The sequence below is a fragment of the Poeciliopsis prolifica genome, unplaced genomic scaffold, assembly GCF_027474105.1.
Source record: "Poeciliopsis prolifica strain line A6 unplaced genomic scaffold, Auburn_PproV2 SCAFFOLD126, whole genome shotgun sequence".
Lineage (NCBI taxonomy): Eukaryota > Metazoa > Chordata > Actinopteri > Cyprinodontiformes > Poeciliidae > Poeciliopsis > Poeciliopsis prolifica.
In genome coordinates, this window is record NW_026562501.1 from 476,704 (window position 1) to 495,000 (window position 18,297).

Sequence of the window (18,297 nt, forward strand, 5' to 3'; positions counted from 1 at the left end):
ACAGTTGAAGTTGTTAAAAAGTGAGAAAATGATGAGTGAAGCCTGGAGAGGCCGTTGAAGCGTTTAGGTTCAGCCGCTTCGGACATTTAAATCCAGTCAGTTCAGCTCCAAACCGAAGCTGCAGAAACAATTTCTGCATCAGAAAAGGTGCAAATTTAAACTTATGTTAAAACAATAAGGTCAACGCATCCCAGGCGTCCAACGTGGCGTCATGCAGGTCCTTCCAACAAACTCCTCTGGTTACATTTCTGCTGTTATTTTCATCATGTCATATTAAATATGTTGTTTTGCACACAGCTTGTATAATCGCTAATTATCCTGCTGATTCATGTCAGCAGTTTTCTGTCACTTCACTGCTAAAACACCTGAATTTTATTTTGCTGTGTTCTTGTCAGACTGAGCCTTTAGTTTCCTCTTCCTCCCTCATTATTGGAAAAAACTCCATATTTATTAAACTGATCAGGAAAAAACACATCTAGAGTAGAAAACAATGACTTTATGTCAGCAGTGAGAAGTTTCCTCATGTTTCCAGAATTTTCTGCTCATCCAGTCATGAAAATGGACTCTTAACAACTTTATGAAACAAATTTTCTTAACATTAATCTAAAAGAAAAAAACATGTTTTTTCTTGTTGCCAAAGCAAATCAATTTTGCAAAATATTTCTTGTTTTCACTTTCCATTCAGAATCTGATTGGAAAAATAAAGAATTAGATTGAAACTCTGTGGGCTGTTTGTTGTGGTAATTAATGAAAAAAATGTTTTCTCATCAGAAATACTCCATAGAAAAACTGTTGATCAGTTTTTGCACAACATAAATTTTATTCTTGCTTTTGGGGGAAACAAAAAGTTTTAAAAGGATAATAATTCACCTTCAGATGTTTTTCTTTACGAATGACTTTAAGAGAGAAAAAAAATTTGGTCTGACTTAGAAAATGTGTCTTCAACAGTTTGTTCTCCTTTCTTGTCATGAAACGTGGAGCTACAAGCCTGAACATGTGAAATCTGAAAGCAGATCCGTTCTGCATCTTGAGGCGACTTAAAGTAAAACAGAGAACATTTTAATGCTTCTGAAGTGAAGCAGCAAATGTTGTGGAAAATGTTTCCGCAGACAAAAATCTTCTGAATTATGCTGAATGCGGAGCAGCAGTCTGCAGAAGCGTCTATGTTGCATATTCTATAAACTCGTCTCGTATGAGCCGCTTCCTGAAAACCAAACCAGATCTGTAATGTCAGACTCTGATTGGTCGGCACACAGACCCAAACATCTCCCACCCAGAACCAGGCAAAGGCTGAGATGCAGCGGCACAAACGGGTCGGAGCAGGAAGCAGGTTTCCTGCTTTGTGCCGCGACTTTCTGTACATTCATTATCAAACCACTGAGAAATTATAGGAGTGAGAAATGAGGTTATTTCACTGCAGAGTCACAAAGTCATAAAGATTTTATTATTATTGGAGAAAAAAAGTGACGCAAAAACACAAAGTTTTACCAAGTAGAAACTAAACCAGAGGAGAAACTTTGGTTTAGTTTCTACTGCAAATATTTGAGTTCAGTTTAAAACAGGATAAGATTAAGTTGAATTTCAATTATAATAAAATATTTTAATCATCAGTGAAATTATATGTTCTTATTCTCCATTTCCTCCTTCCTCTCGTCTCTTCGTCCTCCTCGCTCTTCATCATCATCATCTCCTCGTCTTTCCTCATAATTTACACTCCTGGTTTTTATCTTCCTCTTTTCTTGTCCTCCTTCATCAAACTGCCTCCCACGGAGCCTTTTCTCCGCTCCTGATCAGAAAGTGAATTCTTACCGTATAGTTCAGATTCACATTTCAACAGGGCTGAAAAAAAATATAATTAAAGAATAAAAACCCAGGCGGTATGAACATGAACCCACTCAGTTTAACAACCTTCAGCTCTGAGTGATTTACTGGATTTACAGTCAGTCCGTCTCCCACACAGTGCTGCAGCTGCAGCTGCTGCAGCACTGCCGGCTCCATTAACGTCTAATTGTGCAGAAACGGATCAGCTTCATTCTTTTATGTTGTTTCTGGTGTCTCTTAGTGAAGTTTCTCCTGAAAATGCCGCTGATGTGACCCGGTACCAGCGCTCCTCTTCGGTACCAGGGTCAGCTCCGGGTCAGCTCAGGGTCAGCTCCGGGTCAGCTCTGGGTCAGCTCAAGGTCAGCTCCGGGTCAGCTCGGGTCAGCTCCAGGTCAGCTCAGGGTCAGCTCAGGGTCAGCTCCGGGTCAGCTCAGGGTCAGCTCCGGGTCAGCTCTGGGTCAGCTCAAGGTCAGCTCCGGGTCAGCTCCAGGTCAGCTCAGGGTCAGCTCAGGGTCAGCTCCGGGTCAGCTCAGGGTCAGCTCCAGGTCAGCTCCAGGTCAGCTCAAAGTCAGCTCAAAGTCAGCTCAGGGTCAGCTCAGGGTCATCTTAGGGTCAGCTCCAGGTCAGCTCCGGGTCAGCTCAGGGTCAGCTCCAGGTCAGCTCCAGGTCAGCTCAAAGTCAGCTCAGGGTCAGCTCAGGGTCATCTTAGGGTCAGCTCCAGGTCAGCTCAGGGTCAGCTCCAGGTCAGCTCAGGGTCAGCTCCAGGTCAGCTCAAAGTCAGCTCAGGGTCAGCTCAAGGTCATCTTAGGGTCAGCTCCGGGTCAGCTCCAGGTCAGCTCAGGGTCAGCTCCAGGTCAGCTCAAGGTCAGCTCCAGGTCAGCTCAAGGTCAGCTCAGGGTCAGCTCAGGGTCAGCTCCAGGTCAGCTCAAGGTCAGCTCCAGGTCAGCTCAAGGTCAGCTCAGGGTCAGCTCCGGGTCCACAGGCGGTTGCTGTGGTTTCCAGAGACGACAGGTTCTGGACCCTGCTACAGTAACTCGCTGTAAAGTCAAACTCAAACTGATGTTTGTCCTTTAAAATGTGAATGTAATAGAAAAAGTCGACGTTCATGTTGAATGTGAGTTAAACTTAGAAAAAACACAGAGGAAGAAATTCTCTGCCTTGTGAGCGAGTCGTTAGTCCATCCTGCACGTCTGAAGGTTCTGCTGGGTTCTGCTCGGTTCTGCTGGGTTCTGCTGGGTTCTGCTGGGTTCTGCTTGGTTCTGCTGGGTTCTGTTTGGTTCTGCTCGGTTCGTTCAGCTGGGGAAGGAAAAACTCCCTCCATCTCCATGGAAACATGTCCATCAGCTCCTAAACATGAACTTTAATATGTTTGATATGTGAGTCGCTGTGATGTTTAAAGGTTACGGAGCTGAACAGCTCATGATTTTATGCTCTGATAATTTTCCAACCAGCAGATCCTGACTGACAGAATCAGAGATGAAGCTTTTAAATATCAATAAATACTTCATGGATATTTCTGTTTATAAATTGGACCTTAAATAAAACAACTCAATGGGAAACTGAGTTTCCAGGACGGATTTTGAATTTTAGTTTTCCTTCTGCATAATAAAAGTTGTAAATAAAACTGAAGAGCAATAAAGTGAGATTTCTGCAGGCTGTCATTATAAATCTTCCTCTTTAACCAAAGTGAAGCTGAACATGCAGGCCTGAGAATCTGGGACAGAAGCAGCTGAACTCTGAGCCGTTTGTCATCATGCTGAACAAACATTTGACCTGCTGGGATTTATTTAAAACTTTAAAGTATCACCTCGACTGTTCTGCTGGTGTTTGTGGTCTATGGGGAAAAGCTGCATGTCTTCTCTTCAGCTTCCCACAGCGAGCGCCGCTGAAACATTCATGTGACCCTGAGTGAGCGGAGCGAAGACGTGGCTGACGGAGCTGCGGCCGCGTCACGGCCACGGCGCTCCTCCACTCATGCAGCTGTCGCCTCCGGTCCGGTCTGCCTTTGTCTCTGTCCACGCCGTGAAAACACACGTTCATGTCCTAAAGACGCAGCGTGACCTTAACACCGACTCTCCCAGGAAGTCTCTTTATTCTGCCGTTTCCTGGAGGAAGATCCTCTGAGGGATGCTGGAGTAGGGGATAAGATGTCTGACCGTCATGACAGATGAAGGAGACGGTTGAACTTCCTTCCTCTCTGATCTGCATCCATTAAGCCTCCATCCAACTCTCTGGGACGTGGGGTCAAAGTTCAGGTGTAATTTGAGTTTTTGGGATGCTATTCAGCTGCTGTCAGTTTTAAGAATATAATTTTTGGTGCTATGGTTATCTATCACAACAAACATAAAAAAATGAGAGCAAAAATCCTTCCAGCTCCATCCAGAACCAGAAGGAATTATGATCCAATCATCTGGCACAGCAAACGACGTTACATGGACTAGGACAGTGGAGGTCGGCTCCTTCGCCCGGCAGCGTGACTCCAAGTCGACCTTGTGAGAAATTCAGAGTCTGAAGAAAACTAAAAACATTGAACCAGAAGCACTGAGCTTCTGAACGCGGTGAGTCTTTCTGCTGCTAATTAATCCATACAGCATGTCATGATTTATGACCCTCAGCGGCGCCCCCTGCCCAGACGGTCCGACCGCGCAGCTCTGCAGCTGCTGCTGGACAGCTGGCTGCAGCCACTGAATCCGTCTGGTTCTGGACGGATTCAGCTTTTTACACATCTGCTTGTTTTGAGAACAGGTTGGTCACCAGGGACAGAAACACGCTCAGTAAACAATTCATTATGAAACAGCAGCGAGACGTACTGGAATGAAATGAGACGACGATGGATGGAGAGAGGAGGAAGAGGAGGAGGGAGAGGAGGAGGAAGAAGAGGGAGAGGAGGAAGAGGGAGAGGAGGAAGAGGGAGAGGAGGAAGAAGAGGAGGAGGAAGAGGGAGAGGAGGAAGAAGAGGAGGAGGAAGAGGGAGAGGAGGAAGTAATAATAATGGAGAGTCTGGGGAAGACTGGAAGTAAACACTCATTAACTCCTGCTGGGCTTCCTATAGAGCAAATAAATTGACTGACTCTTGTGGAAAAACACAACTTGCTTTATGAATATAAAGATATTTATGGTTTACCAGCTCTTTCCTCCAAACAATTAGAACTAGCAAAAATTCACAAACAAAAGCAGTTCTATAACATAACCCGTGATATAAGAATTTTCTATGTTCTTTGATAAATTGTATGTTTCATGCTCATTTATACATTTCCAACACATTTTAAAGGAACTGCTTGCTGTATGCTAACTGATGACGCTCTGGGCTCATGGTCGAGTCGTGGGCAGGGAAGCAGCATTCTGATTGGCTAACCAGTCTGGGAGAGGGGAAATGGCCACGTTCTTTCATTCGAGGTTTTTTTTTTTTGGTAATGAGTATCAAGGCAGAAAAGTCCCATTGTTCAGTAGAGTCTGCTGTGGGTTACGTGATGCTGTAGCTCTGCCGGACTGTCGCCTCTCCAGTTCACCGTGTCGCGGTTAAGAGCGCATTGAAAGAATTTAAGCATCACGTATTGTTGTTGTGTGAATGAATTTGCTGTAATCTGTGGCGAATAAAAGGACACATTATTCTAGCAGAACAGCGTGTTGTCATTATTTATCACCGATCCTGCCTAGATTTCACAAAAACAACCCAGTTCTTCATTTTGATGCCAAAACAGCATCAAATGCGCAAAATGAGGTTTTGCTTCTAAAATCAAATGTGAGCTTTTTTGTTTCTGAATTTCTTGTTGTGCAACAAATACGGAGCAATCTGTCATTTTTTACCTGAAAGATTCAGCACATTTTCCAGATAAAACAACCAGTGGATCTGAACTGAGAGCAAACAGCAGGGATGAGTTCAGACCTGAGAACTGAAAACTGTTTCAGAGACTAAAACCCAAGCAGAAGAGGCTGGAGCTGCAAAGTTTTAACGTTCCTGTCATCGTCAACAAGAGGATCAGGTTTTATTTGTCACAGTGAGCCTGCAGCAGTTTTACAGGGAGTCATTTACCTGGACGTAAACATTTTGCTGACCAAGCATTCTGCATCAGGACGGCTGCTGATCACAGATCAGCTGCACCACAAAGACCTTGGAAAACTAGTTTCACTCTGACTTCGTAGATCTAATTTTCTGCTGCTATGCTGAATGTTTGATCGTCCTGCTGCTCCTTCACAACTGAAACACGTCTGAACTCACCTGCTTCTCTGTGGGAAATGACTTTTCAACTTTTCAGAAACTAAAAGTCAACGCACATCTCCGTCAGAAACATCCAGTTTCAGATAAATGCACAAAAGACTTTTCTCTAATAAATCAGCTGAAGCCTCACATCAGGTTAACATCAGCAGTTGAATGAAGGTGAAATGAGACATTATGCGTCTGGCTGCAGCTGCTGAGTTTATAGAGCTCTAATTTACATGCAAACAGCCCCTAAAATACCATCAAAACAATTCATGAGTGATTACCTGAGTTTCTGCTGGCTAATGGCGTCTGCAAGAATCTTCTTCATTAAGGAGGAGAAGCAGTCATTATCACCATATTATGTTTTCTTTCATGCAGCTCTTGGAGCCTCATTAGAGGAAAAACTGAGCGATTGATCACCAGACGAAGAACATATCTGTCACTCAGATTAACGCTTTTCTCCAGATTTTCAAAACATAAGACAAACATCTGAAAGGTATTTGAAGCATTTAAATGTGATTTTGTTTGACAATATGTAGAGTCTAATCTCTGAGCCCAACAACTGCAGCATCTCTAACAATACCAATGGGTCTGCTGGGTGGAGTTAGCTCCACTATGACTGGAGATGCAATATGACTGAGGATATGTTATGAAACACAACAGGAAGAGAGAAAATGTTGATCTGATACAGTCTTCCCTCTGCGCTGTCATAATTTATGATTTCCAGCTCATAATTTCCATCTGTTCCGTCTGCGAGCGCAACAATCCCAAGTAAAAGGATATTTTTCAGTTCCTCAACAGCTACATATCTGAGGAATCAAGTTTGTTAAGATTCAGAGTCTCTGAGATGACTTCCTAGGAATCATCTACTTCCTGTTTATATATGAGTTCTTGGTTTTTGCCAAATCGTTTGCCTTCCCATCTGTTATCAGTCTGTCCAGAAAACAGATGCATAACCTTTAACCCCTCACATCACTCACCCTAATGATTATGTGTTCATCTCACTGGCTGTTCGACACACATTGATTTCTTTAAACTCCAGAGTTCTTCTCTGCTGTTTAAAACTCCTGGTTGATCATTTCGGATGTTGCTGAGTTATTATATTTCAAGAAGTAAAATCAATTAAAGCCGCTCGCGACGTCGTGCGGCCCTCGCATATATATATATATATATATATATACACATACATACGAAAGATAAATAGATTTCAAAAATTTTTTCCAATTTGTATCGGTTTAGAGTTCTAAAAGACTGTTTCGTTTCACTTTTCTTCTTCCAAACTCCTTTAATTAATAAATTTGGTTGTCTTATTTCTGTTTAGAGGCAGAAATAAAATTGTTAAATAGATGAACATGAGCACTGATGTCGTTGAACATGGGGGAAGCCGGAGCGCCCGGAGTGAACCCACACCTACACGGGGAGACATTTCCCCCTGTGCAGTCCTGGCTTTTTAATATTAAAATGTCCAATTAAAAATAACAGTAGCTCTTGTTCCAATTACTGCCAATCATCCGACCCATACATGCCCCTCCTTTTTAACTCTAATATACTGGAGACAATGTCTATGCTGGATGGACTTTACATCTGTGTTTGAACTTGTGCAGAAGTGATGGAGATGGAGCCTTTCTGAATCGCTTCCACAGAGAAATCTTTTTCTTGGGTCTTTCATCTTGTTCACAGTTCTTCTGCTCAGCTGACTCTTCTGCTGCTGGAGTCGTTTGGGTTACATCTTTGTGTAACGTTTGTTTTCAGGGGGGATGTTTTCTGGTTTTCCATAAGATCACTCTCCTTCTGTGGAAACTGCAGAAACAATACCGTTACTTCTTCTGTAACTTTGCGGGTTTTGTCTCCATTTGTCAAGAAGGTGTCTGGGAGGCTGTTGATCCTCAACTTTCTACAATAGAGATATCTTCCTGTTCACTGTTTTCTGCAGAAACTTCATCTTGTTGAGGGTCTCCAGCTCAGAGGAAGCTTTAATTGCTGCTTTTCTCTTGTTCTTCCGTTTGGATTTCTTTGAGGTTTCTGTCATCTTGCTGGTCCTTAGTTTGTTGGCTTGTCAAAAACCGTTTCTTCTGCAGTGATCTGTGAACTTGACGATCACTGTTTCAATATGACTGTATGTTTGAAACAGTCGGGGATCAGATAGCTGATCCCCGGCTGTTTCTGGTGCTGAAACTGCTTCTTGTTCACTCCTTTCCAGAAACCGTGTCAGTACTGAAGGTTTCCAAAGCAGAGACAGGTTCTTGCCGACTCTGTCCTGTTCTCACCTGTAGATCTCTGCACAGCTTGGTCTGCTGATCTGATGTCCATTCAGATCAGCCCTGTGTGCTTCAGAGGGCTGATCTCTTAGCAGGTGACATCTGGCTTCCAATACATCCATCAGTTTGCGTAGAAACTGTTTGATGGACTGGTTTCAGGTGACATCTGGTTTCCGACACATCTATCTGTGTGTGCACTGCAGCAGACTGGTAATGGACTGTTTTTGGGCGATCTTGTGAATCTGTTTGAGTTTGAACCGAAACCATTGAATTCTTTCTTCGTCTTGTTTCTGAGACTATTTTTCTTGTCAGGTCTTTCTGTTGTTTCAGTTTAGCATTTAGTTCCTGGTTTATGTCAAACGTCTTGTCAAGCTGTTTCATTAGGTACTTCTGAACTACTGTGTACAGAATGTACCAATTCAAACTCCATCAATTTGGCAAGACACGCACACTTTGGTTGACTTGTTTTCTTTTCAGAAGAAAGCAAGTCTGAATTTCAGTTGGACAGTCTCCATGAACATTTTCTGCTTTCTGATTACCAGGAACCTCAATTAAATTATCAGTTTTGATGTTTTCCTTGGGCGTACCCGTAGATGGACATTTGTCCTCTTTTTGTTCCAGCGTCTCCTGCGATTTGAAAATGGATAGCTCTTTGGTGACCAGTTGTGTCGTAGAAATCACCGTGTTGTCAGAATAACTTTCCTCTTTCAAGGAAGCTCCTTCGTCAAGTTCTTGGGTTGGCACTGAAACATTTTGGGTTTCAATGTTCTCAGCAAAAAAGCTGACATCTATGCGAGGCTCTGACTTGGGGAGCGTTTTCCAAAATGTCTTCTGACTTTGTTTTTCCTCCAAAGGACCATTACTGATGTCGCCGTTTTCAGTGAAAAACAAAAGATCTACGCACACATCTGCCTCAGGGAAAGATTTCCAAAAGTGACATCTTCTTGATGGTTTACTCTTTGACAACTGTTTGTCCCTTTTTTGATCCACTTTCTTCAGTGAATTGAAGATGTTTTGTTTTTCGGTGACCAGTTGTGTCATAGATGTCTCAGCTTCATCTTTGCAAATCTTCTTTAAGGAAATTTCCTGATCTTGTTCCTGTTCAGGCAGAGGTGTCCTGCTTTGTAACATTTTCAGTGGCAGACTTACTCTCCGGTGGCTGCCTGTCAACTTTTTGATCTACTGTCTCCAGTGCGTTGGTGATCGATTCATTTTCTTTGCCAAAATTTAATTGCAAGTTATTTTATAATGATAACAACAATGTGTCTCCAGTTATATGGCTGAACTGAAGGGGAAATTGTTTCATGGTTAGAAAAGTGCTGATATTCTAATGTCTTTCAAAATCAATATGAAAGAAGGTTCATTTTTATATTGCAATTGGCCAGGCTGGGCTTTGAACCCATAACCTTGGCATTATTAGCACCTCACCAGGTGAGCTAACTGCACATTCTCAATACTGAGTTGGCATTAAGTTAAAAAACACCGACACAATCTTCATGAAAGATTTCAGAATCGTGTTTGTATTCTAATGTTTTTCAAAATCAGTATGCTTAACGGTTTCATTTCAAGCCTTCTGCAAACTTGAACTGCTGATTTTCTGAAAGCTTTTATCTTTCCATTAGCCAGTATGGGGATTGAACCCACAACCTTGGCATTATTAGCACCATGTTCTGACCAGGTGAGCTCACCGACCACACATAATGCTGAGTTTACATTAATTTAAGAAAAACAGTATATGATCTTAACAGAAAACTTTAGGAATGTCATCATGTTCTAATGTTTTTCAAAATCAACATGTATGAAGGTATATTTTTCAGACTTTTTATTTTGAAGTGTTAATTTTATTTTTGAGCCATTTGTATTTTGGAGTGTTTATGGTGTGAAAGACTTTAGATTTCATTTGGTTAGTATGAGGATTGAACCCATGACCTCGTCATGTTGCCCATTAACACAAAGATCAGTATTTTTGTTGCCATAACAACAGCATTGTAAGATAAATTTAATGTATTTCACTTAATGTTGGTTTGAGCTTGTAAAAATAAACTGAATTAAAGCCGCTAGCGGCGGCCGTCGCAGCCAAGCGCCGCTCCGGCCAATTGGCCACTGCGGGGTACTAGCAACCGCCGCCCGCCACCACAGAAGCTCTCACGCAGTTTCCAGCACCTCCACCCGCACCGCGAAAGCAACGCCGCCCACGTTCCAACGCAGAAGCTGTTGCGCAGTTTCCACGCCCGTCCACCAGGCTGTACGCATTTATGCGTTCGGCGGAGCTTCCTGACGACGCACAAAACATGTGGTACAGATTGGTGGATTTAGCGAGGAGATATAGCTGGTGGATTAATGTAGGGGGCGCAGTGGAGTCAAATTACATTTCAATGCTGTTGAGCTCTTTAGAGGTCAACAAAGGTCATACATATCCAGTTTGGCACCAGTCGGATGATCCACGGATGATGTGTGATTTAGAGCCGATCGTATGCACATAGCGAAGAACTGCAGTTCGCCATTTCTACACCCCAATGCGGTTCGGTCACCAACCAGCATTCACAGAGTTCATCATATTGTCGTTTTATGTCATTTTCACATGATGAAACCCATATAAATGATAAAATAACAGTAAAACTCACAGCAGAAAAAACTGGTGACTGCCTTTGAAAAGTGGGCGGGGCTAGGATGATGTCATCAAGTGACCATGGAAATGTGTTCAGGGCTGTTCTCTAGAAAGACAGAGGAAGTCTGGTGCAGCTGTGATCTTGCATTTGGAAGTTATTTAATGTTGATGTCAATAGTTGATGAGAATAGTCAAAGTCTGACACTAAGCCACGCCCACATGCTTGATGTTAACTACAACTGAGATCTAAATGCAGTGCAACTTTAACGTTATCGTGAAATGAGTTAGGAAAATGGTGAAGGTTAAGATGTACCAGTTTAATAAACCGTACTGTTCAGTAATAAATGCACATTAACAGAGCACAGTTAACTTTCAGCACATTAGAACAATAGCACAGACTGAATCCCACCCATTAATTAGGTATTAATCACAGGAAGTGCTGCAACTAAATATTACAACCCCAATGGATCGGTAAAAAGATACTTAGCATTTTCTCAGAGCTCTTTGAAACGACATTTTAAACATCTTCTATACATAATAACAAACAAGGCTGAATGTATCAAACACACTATTCAGTTTCTTTAATTAGTAAAATGCTACTTTAGCTTTACAAATGTTGCAGGCCTGAGGAACTGGGTTAGCATCTTCCTCAGAATAACTCTTCCGAACATGACGGCTCCCAGAACCAGCATGAGGAAGGGGGGTCTCACCGCATCGCGAGTTACCAGTTTTTTAAACGAACGGTAATAAAACTGCTCCGGTCCAACAGTCCGTTCCGGCTCACCAGCGTGGTTCGGGTCTGCAGCTCCAAAAACCCAAGCAAAACGTTCAGCGTAGTCCGGTTCTGTGGCTCCATAAACCATGCAAAATGTTCAGAAAAAGTTAGCAGCTCCAACTGGTTAGCAAAAATAAATTACAGTCCACAGCAGAACAATCCGAACCTCGACCATGAACGGCCACGGCCGACAGACAGAACCTATTAGCTTCCAGTACAGTTCAGTCCATCACAACCAATCAAATTGCTTAAATTTGTTTTGGCCCTTGAATGACCAATAAGGTAGGAACGAGTGGAATTGATGCATTTACTTGTGGTAGTAAATAACAGTTATTAACAAAAACGCTACATTTACTCGTGTTTTATGCCAACAAACATTACCCGGGGGGTTACATATAACCTCCGAGTTTCATTTTGAAAATGTCACGGCAGACGCTCTCGCAAAGTTTTCACGCCCATCCGCCCGTCGATCTGTTTTGACATCTTAGCTGCTTTGTAATGCAAGTTGTTTCATTGGTGGAATAATACTGACCCCTACTGGCGAATTACTGAAATGGTTTGTAAACACTGCTGATGAAGGACGTCCTTTCTATTATTTCTAACCAAAATGAATGAATGTTTGTACTCTAACCCACAAAACAAAATTATAAAAGAAAAAACAAAAAAAACCGAAAACTTATAATAATGTATATTTAAATAATTAATATGTTAACCTGCATAACATAACCTATATTTCATGGGCTGCTGGGGTGTTAGCTGGGCTAAGGTGATGTCATCAAGTGACCATGTAAATGTGTTCTGTGCTGTTCTGTAGTGAGACATAGGAAGTGTGATGCAGCTGTAATCTTGCATTTGCAAGTTACTGAATCTTGATGTTTCACGGCAAATAGTCAAAGTTGGCCACGCCGCCACGCCCACCTGCTCCATCGAAGCTGGTCTGGGTTTGAATCCTCAACACACCAACATGAATTCTCTCTCTGGGCAGTTTCATGCTGATGAGGTCAAAGGGGTCAGATAGCAACCATTCACAGTAAAACATGACACTTCCTGTTCTCAGGGGGCGTGGCCTAAGTGATGTCATCATTCGACCATAGGGTATTCTAGGACACCCGATGATGATCAATCACAGTAACTTTGGTGCCTGTGTGAGTTTCTGTGTAGGAGATATAACAGTTTTTTTGTTTTTTTATGGCGAGTAGGTGAACTTTGACCCCTGCTAACCCCCCTTCAGCATGCTCAAAAACTCACCGTTTTGATAACTTTAGATGGGACATGCCTTATGAACAGACTGACCGAGTTTGAAGCAGATCAATCAAAATCCCTAGGAGGAGTTCGATCAAATGCGAAGGCTGTAAACGGCAAAAATGGGGTCAAAATCCAAACTTCAATCCAAAACGGCAAAACAAATCAATCAAATTAAATCCCAATTCAGGTCTCACTCAACATCATTCACATAAGGAGAATCTCTTACACAGCAGTTTGTTGAAATGTCAAATAAAAAGAAAACGGTCCGCAAGGCAGTGTCCAAAATTTCCAGGAAACAACAACGAAAAATGTCTCATCCATAACCGACTGTGAAGATGTGAGTGTTAACTGCCTACCACACAGCAGGCTGCAGCAGGCTGCAGCAGGGCGCAGCAGAATGCAGCAGGGCGCAGCAGGGCTGCAGCAGGGCGCAGCAGGCTGCAGCAGGGCGCAGCAGGCTGCAGCAGGGCGCAGCAGGCTGCAGCAGGGCGCAGCAGGCTGCAGCAGGGCGCAGCAGGCTGCAGCGGGCTGCAGTCATCAAGTCATTTTCCACTCTAGGAAAATTAAATGGGGAATCCACCTCAGGAACAATCCAGGATAAAAAATAAAAAATAAAAAACAAAACTGATCTGTCAACAGACAGGACCAGCAGAAATATAGAATCCTTAGATCATGTTTCATAACTGTTGTAAAATCCTTTTCCAAGCACAATAATAAAACATTGCATTTTACCCAAACTCAAAGGTTTACATTTGAATAACTAAGTAGTTCAAATAAAGATTATTATTTGACAACAACAATATAAGAACAAAAACCAAATGAAAAACACAAAATATGCTCATCATCTCAGCGCGGCACGTTCAGAACAAGAACACTAGACAGTATAACAGGCATATTTTTCAAGTTTTAACTTCAACAATATGAATTGAATAAAATAAAAATAGATTATTATTTAGGCTTTACCTCCATTTGAACTGAGACCAACTGCCACAAAGAGCCAACAGTTCCAACTGATCCTAACGGCAGAAAAACTGAAGTTCAGTTTCCTGAAGCCTACAATCCTTTCTAGCTTAGAAGTTGGACTATAAACAATAACTATTTACAAAAAGAGAGAGAAAAGTTTCTTCAAAGTCAATAAACAGCATTAAAATCATATCAAAAGACCCTCACTCTGTCTCATCAGGCTCGGATTCCCGCACAACCAACTCTGCCAATCCGGGAAAGAAGGCGGAGCCTCCGTGGCATTCCGCTCTCTGATTGGTCTAAACGTTCATGGAAACCAAACTTCCCATTGGCCAGGCAGACCACCCCGCCTACCCAAACTCTATTCCTTAAAGGGCTATCCCCACTTTATGTGGGTTACATTTGCACTATGACAGTAATAGTATATTTTGGGGAAATCTACAAGTGTTTGAGCGTCTTAGCTCTACAAGGGTCTCAAATTTCATGTGTCTATGATGAAGTGAGTGAATAGCTGGCCCAATTCCAGCCCTGAAACCACAACATGGTGTCACCTAAAGGAGAGCAGGCACAAAACGGACTGACTGAAAACTTTACATGGTTCATAAATAGAGTTCACCCTCTGAAGATGATCATTATCCTTTTCACAGCTGCTTTTAGTTTCTGCATCCATGTTGCGGTTTATCATGAATCAGCAGAAATATTGAGACAGAACCGGCTGAACTTTGCCTCTTTTCTCCTCCGGTGAAAACAGTTTGGATGAAAAACATTTCATATTTTTCCGATCATTTACATTCTTCTGACCATTTGGACTCAAGTGTTTATAACATTAAAATATTTTTATGGTCAGTTTTTCTGTTTTTGTAATAACTGCATAGCTGTTGAAATGAAAATCGCCACTGATCGCTTCCTTTAAATCTTTTCACTTTGTTTTCAATCATTTTCTTTTTCAGACAGGTTCAATATGCTTTCATGAACCAAAAAAATAAAAAATCATGACAATGTATCCTGCAGGTGTATTACGTTCCCTCAGTGCTGCGGCTTCGGGTGGCAGAAATGAAATGATTAGGCACCATGAGGCTCTCCATTATTCACAGTCGTCACAGGAAGTTTCTGGCTGTCTGACGAAGCAGCGATTCAGAATCACTAGGAGGGAAAGAAACTAGAAAAGTATTTCCATCAGCCTTTGACTCACTGCAGCTGCTGTTCCTGTCACTCTGGATGACAGACTCTAATCTCAGCACCTAGTGAGCAAATGTGTGGAGAGCTCTTTGCACAAAGCATCAGCTTCAAATATTGTGATTAATTCTTAGCGGTCCTGCAGAGGATCATTTTAGCTGAAAGTGGAGAACATTACAGAGCAGTTTCACTGTAAGGCATGGAGCGAACAGAATGTACTTGATCTCAACACATTTATACTCTCAAAGAAACATAACCTGTTCTTTCTGTTTGAGGAAAATCAAATGAGAAAACCAAAACACTTGATATGATTCAGGTGGATGCAGAAAAATGTAATTGTGGGGAAATTAAAACACAGGAGGAGCCCAGAATATTCTGGAGAAACAGCAGAGAGGATCGCTAACAGAACGCTGTCACAACATCACCCAGATTTCAGAAAGACAAACTGGATGATGACGAAGGACACAGACTGATGAAGGACACAGACTGATGAAGGACGCAGACTGATGAAGGACGCAGACTCTGGTCTCTGGTATAAATGAGGCTCAAACCTCCAGAGTTTGTAAAGTTTCATTCTGCAGTAAATGAAACTTAATTATAAAACATTTGTCACAAATTGCATCATAACCAAAGTCCGAAGTTTAAATGATAAAAACAGCTGGTCGTTCTTCACAAATTTCTGTCCAGAATACAGAAATATTAAATATAAATCACATTAAAGATGGAAGATGTCTGCTGAGTCTCTAAGATATAAACTTCTATTAAAGGTTCCTGACATGAAGAGACCAAAGCAACGTTAAAATCTAGACCATTAATATCCTCAACGAGCCGGTTCATTAAAATATTAAAAAATAACTCTGCATTTGATTACTGCTTCTTAAAATTAAATAACATTGAACATATTTTCACATTGACGTAATTTGATAGAGTACAGATAAAAACTGCTTTGATTTAACTGATGAAATATTATTTCATCATGAAGTTTCTGTTACAGAGTCCAGAGGACCTCATTAAAAGCTGCGGTGGGCCGGATTTGGCCCTCGGACCTTGAGTTTGACACAAATGTGAGGATTATTTCTTCTTCTTCTTCTCCTCACTCAGGCGTCGCTGCACCTGTGTTTCATCTGGTGATGATTCTGCAGATATTCTGGCTCCTCAACGCTCTGTGTTCCCAGCCAGCTCATTCTGAGGAATAGTTCATATTTTTAGCATATTTTGGGTTTTTCTGCTGCTGAGCATCTTTTTATTTAAACTGAGCAGCTTCAGGTTTCAGGAAGTTGAGTGTTTCAGTCACAGAATCAGGTAGAAGTTTATTATTCAGCCAGAGACTCATTGTCACTTTCAGTTGAATTGTGTCACGTTTTCCTGCAGCCTTTAGATGTTTGGAGGTTTTATGATATAATCTCAGATCTGATGTCTGTAAACCGTCAGACTGAAGGATCTGCTCTCCTCTGGGGGAAATATTGGATCAGGAAGATTCACCGTCGTCTCCATGAAGGATTCTGGAAGCTTCCAGCTTTTCTTCAGCAACATTTCAGAAAAAATCAGAAGAAATATTCAGAGGGAAGAACTTCGGTCTCCTGTCTATAACATGGATGTTTCTGATCTAAAGATCTAACAAATGATATGAAAATTAAAAGCTTTGTTTCACAAACTGTCTTTTATATACGACTTGTTAAAAAGTAGTGGAGCTGCTGGTGGTTGAGATCCAGATCCTGAATAACATCTTCCTCTTGGAAGGAAATATTAAAATCAATTTTCCAGTCAGCCAAAGGTTAGTGTGCAACACTCCTCACACTCTGGGGCTCATTTCTTTTTCATGAACAAAGTCTTTTAGCAGAAAGCTCGATAAATGATGCAGCAGGTAGTTGGAAGTCGCTCTGCAGAGAGAAGCAGAGGGACTTCTCCAAATTTAGCTCTGATCTTCGTTTTGTGGATCTGAAACCTGCAAACCCTCAGCGCTCAGATCAGACCTCTAAAAATCTGTGTTCACAAACATCTTGTGCTTTTTTATGGAGGTAAAAACAGTTACATTTTCTCCTCCCGCGTCACATTTTGCTGCTTCACGCGTTCTCACAGGGATTTCTGGGAAATCTCGAAAGCCTGAGCGGCGACAGATGAAGCGTTTTTCACAACATGACACTTCTCCAGATTCTGCCATCAGAAGGAAACGGCTTCATGAAGGGATCAGATCTTATTGTGGAAGAGACAGGAAGTCCCGCTGAGGTCAGACCTTCTTTGTTAATCTGCTGATCCTCAGGAGAAAACTTCTATAACATGGAAAGCTCAGATTATTCCTGAGCTGAAGTGAGTTTCTTCGCTCTGCTTGGCTCTGTTTGTCCAAACTTGTGCAGGTCAGAATAACCGCAGCAGCTCATCATGTCAGACATTTCACAGCCGAATGAGTTGGAGCGAGAGATGCTGAAAATGGAGCAGGAAGTCCATGTTGAGTAGAATCACATCCTGACAAACGACAGACTGTACAAGAAACAGAGCTGACCTTCTGGAGGGGCTTTAACGTCATGGAGGAGTCGATGTTTCAGCTCCAATTTCTATTATTTACCAGTAATCATCCATTTTCAGCTTTTTAGACAGAGCTACAAAAGAGAGAGAAAAGCTTTTACCTCTTTCCTCGAATGAAGGTTATTTTCTAAATGAAGAACATTTATAACCATTATGAAAGGACACTTCGATTCCAGATCCTCTCAGCTTTTATCGGAGCTCCTTTCGTGAAGCGGAGGGTCAGCATGCGGAGCGTTCTGCTGTTTAACCTGTAAAAACCAGGTAATCCTGAACAGAGTGTCTCTCTGCTCAGGCCTCTGGACTCATCAACCATGAACCCGTGAGCCTGAGGACCGACAGACTGACCCCAACTGTGATGCTGCTCTTCTCATCCTGGGTGAAATTTTTACGCTGAGTTATGCAACAAACTGAAAACTGAGCCGCCCCGTTTTATTTTAGTAAATGTGACAGAGTAAGTCTGAATGTGAGTAATACGCCCCCTCACTGACACACCAGGAAATCCATCCTGGGTGGGATGGAAAAAATAAAAACCCGCTGGAAGAAACGAGGCTGTGAGCTCGTTATGTTCTGAGTCCGACCCGGTGGGTTATTTTAGACCAGCAGCTCCTGACAGAAACATTTTCTTTTTCCATTTCAGCTAAAAAAGAGCCAGTTTCTGTGACCAGAGGCAAATGTGCCGTCTCTGCAGGCAGAACACAGAGGGAGCGTAAAAGTTCTGCTGGAGACA

General features: G+C 42.1%; 1 long non-coding RNA gene across 1 annotated transcript; it reads right to left on the reverse strand.

Moving 5' to 3' along the window:
- Positions 1–11,404: 11,404 nt before the first annotated feature.
- LOC129355206 (uncharacterized) lies at positions 11,405–14,110 on the reverse strand. Its single transcript, XR_008605240.1, has 3 exons — positions 14,079–14,110; positions 13,872–13,924; positions 11,405–13,462 (listed from the first exon to the last, which is right to left on the reverse strand). It is a non-coding gene; the product is annotated as an uncharacterized LOC129355206 (long non-coding RNA).
- Between the last annotated feature and the right edge of the window lie 4,187 nt (positions 14,111–18,297).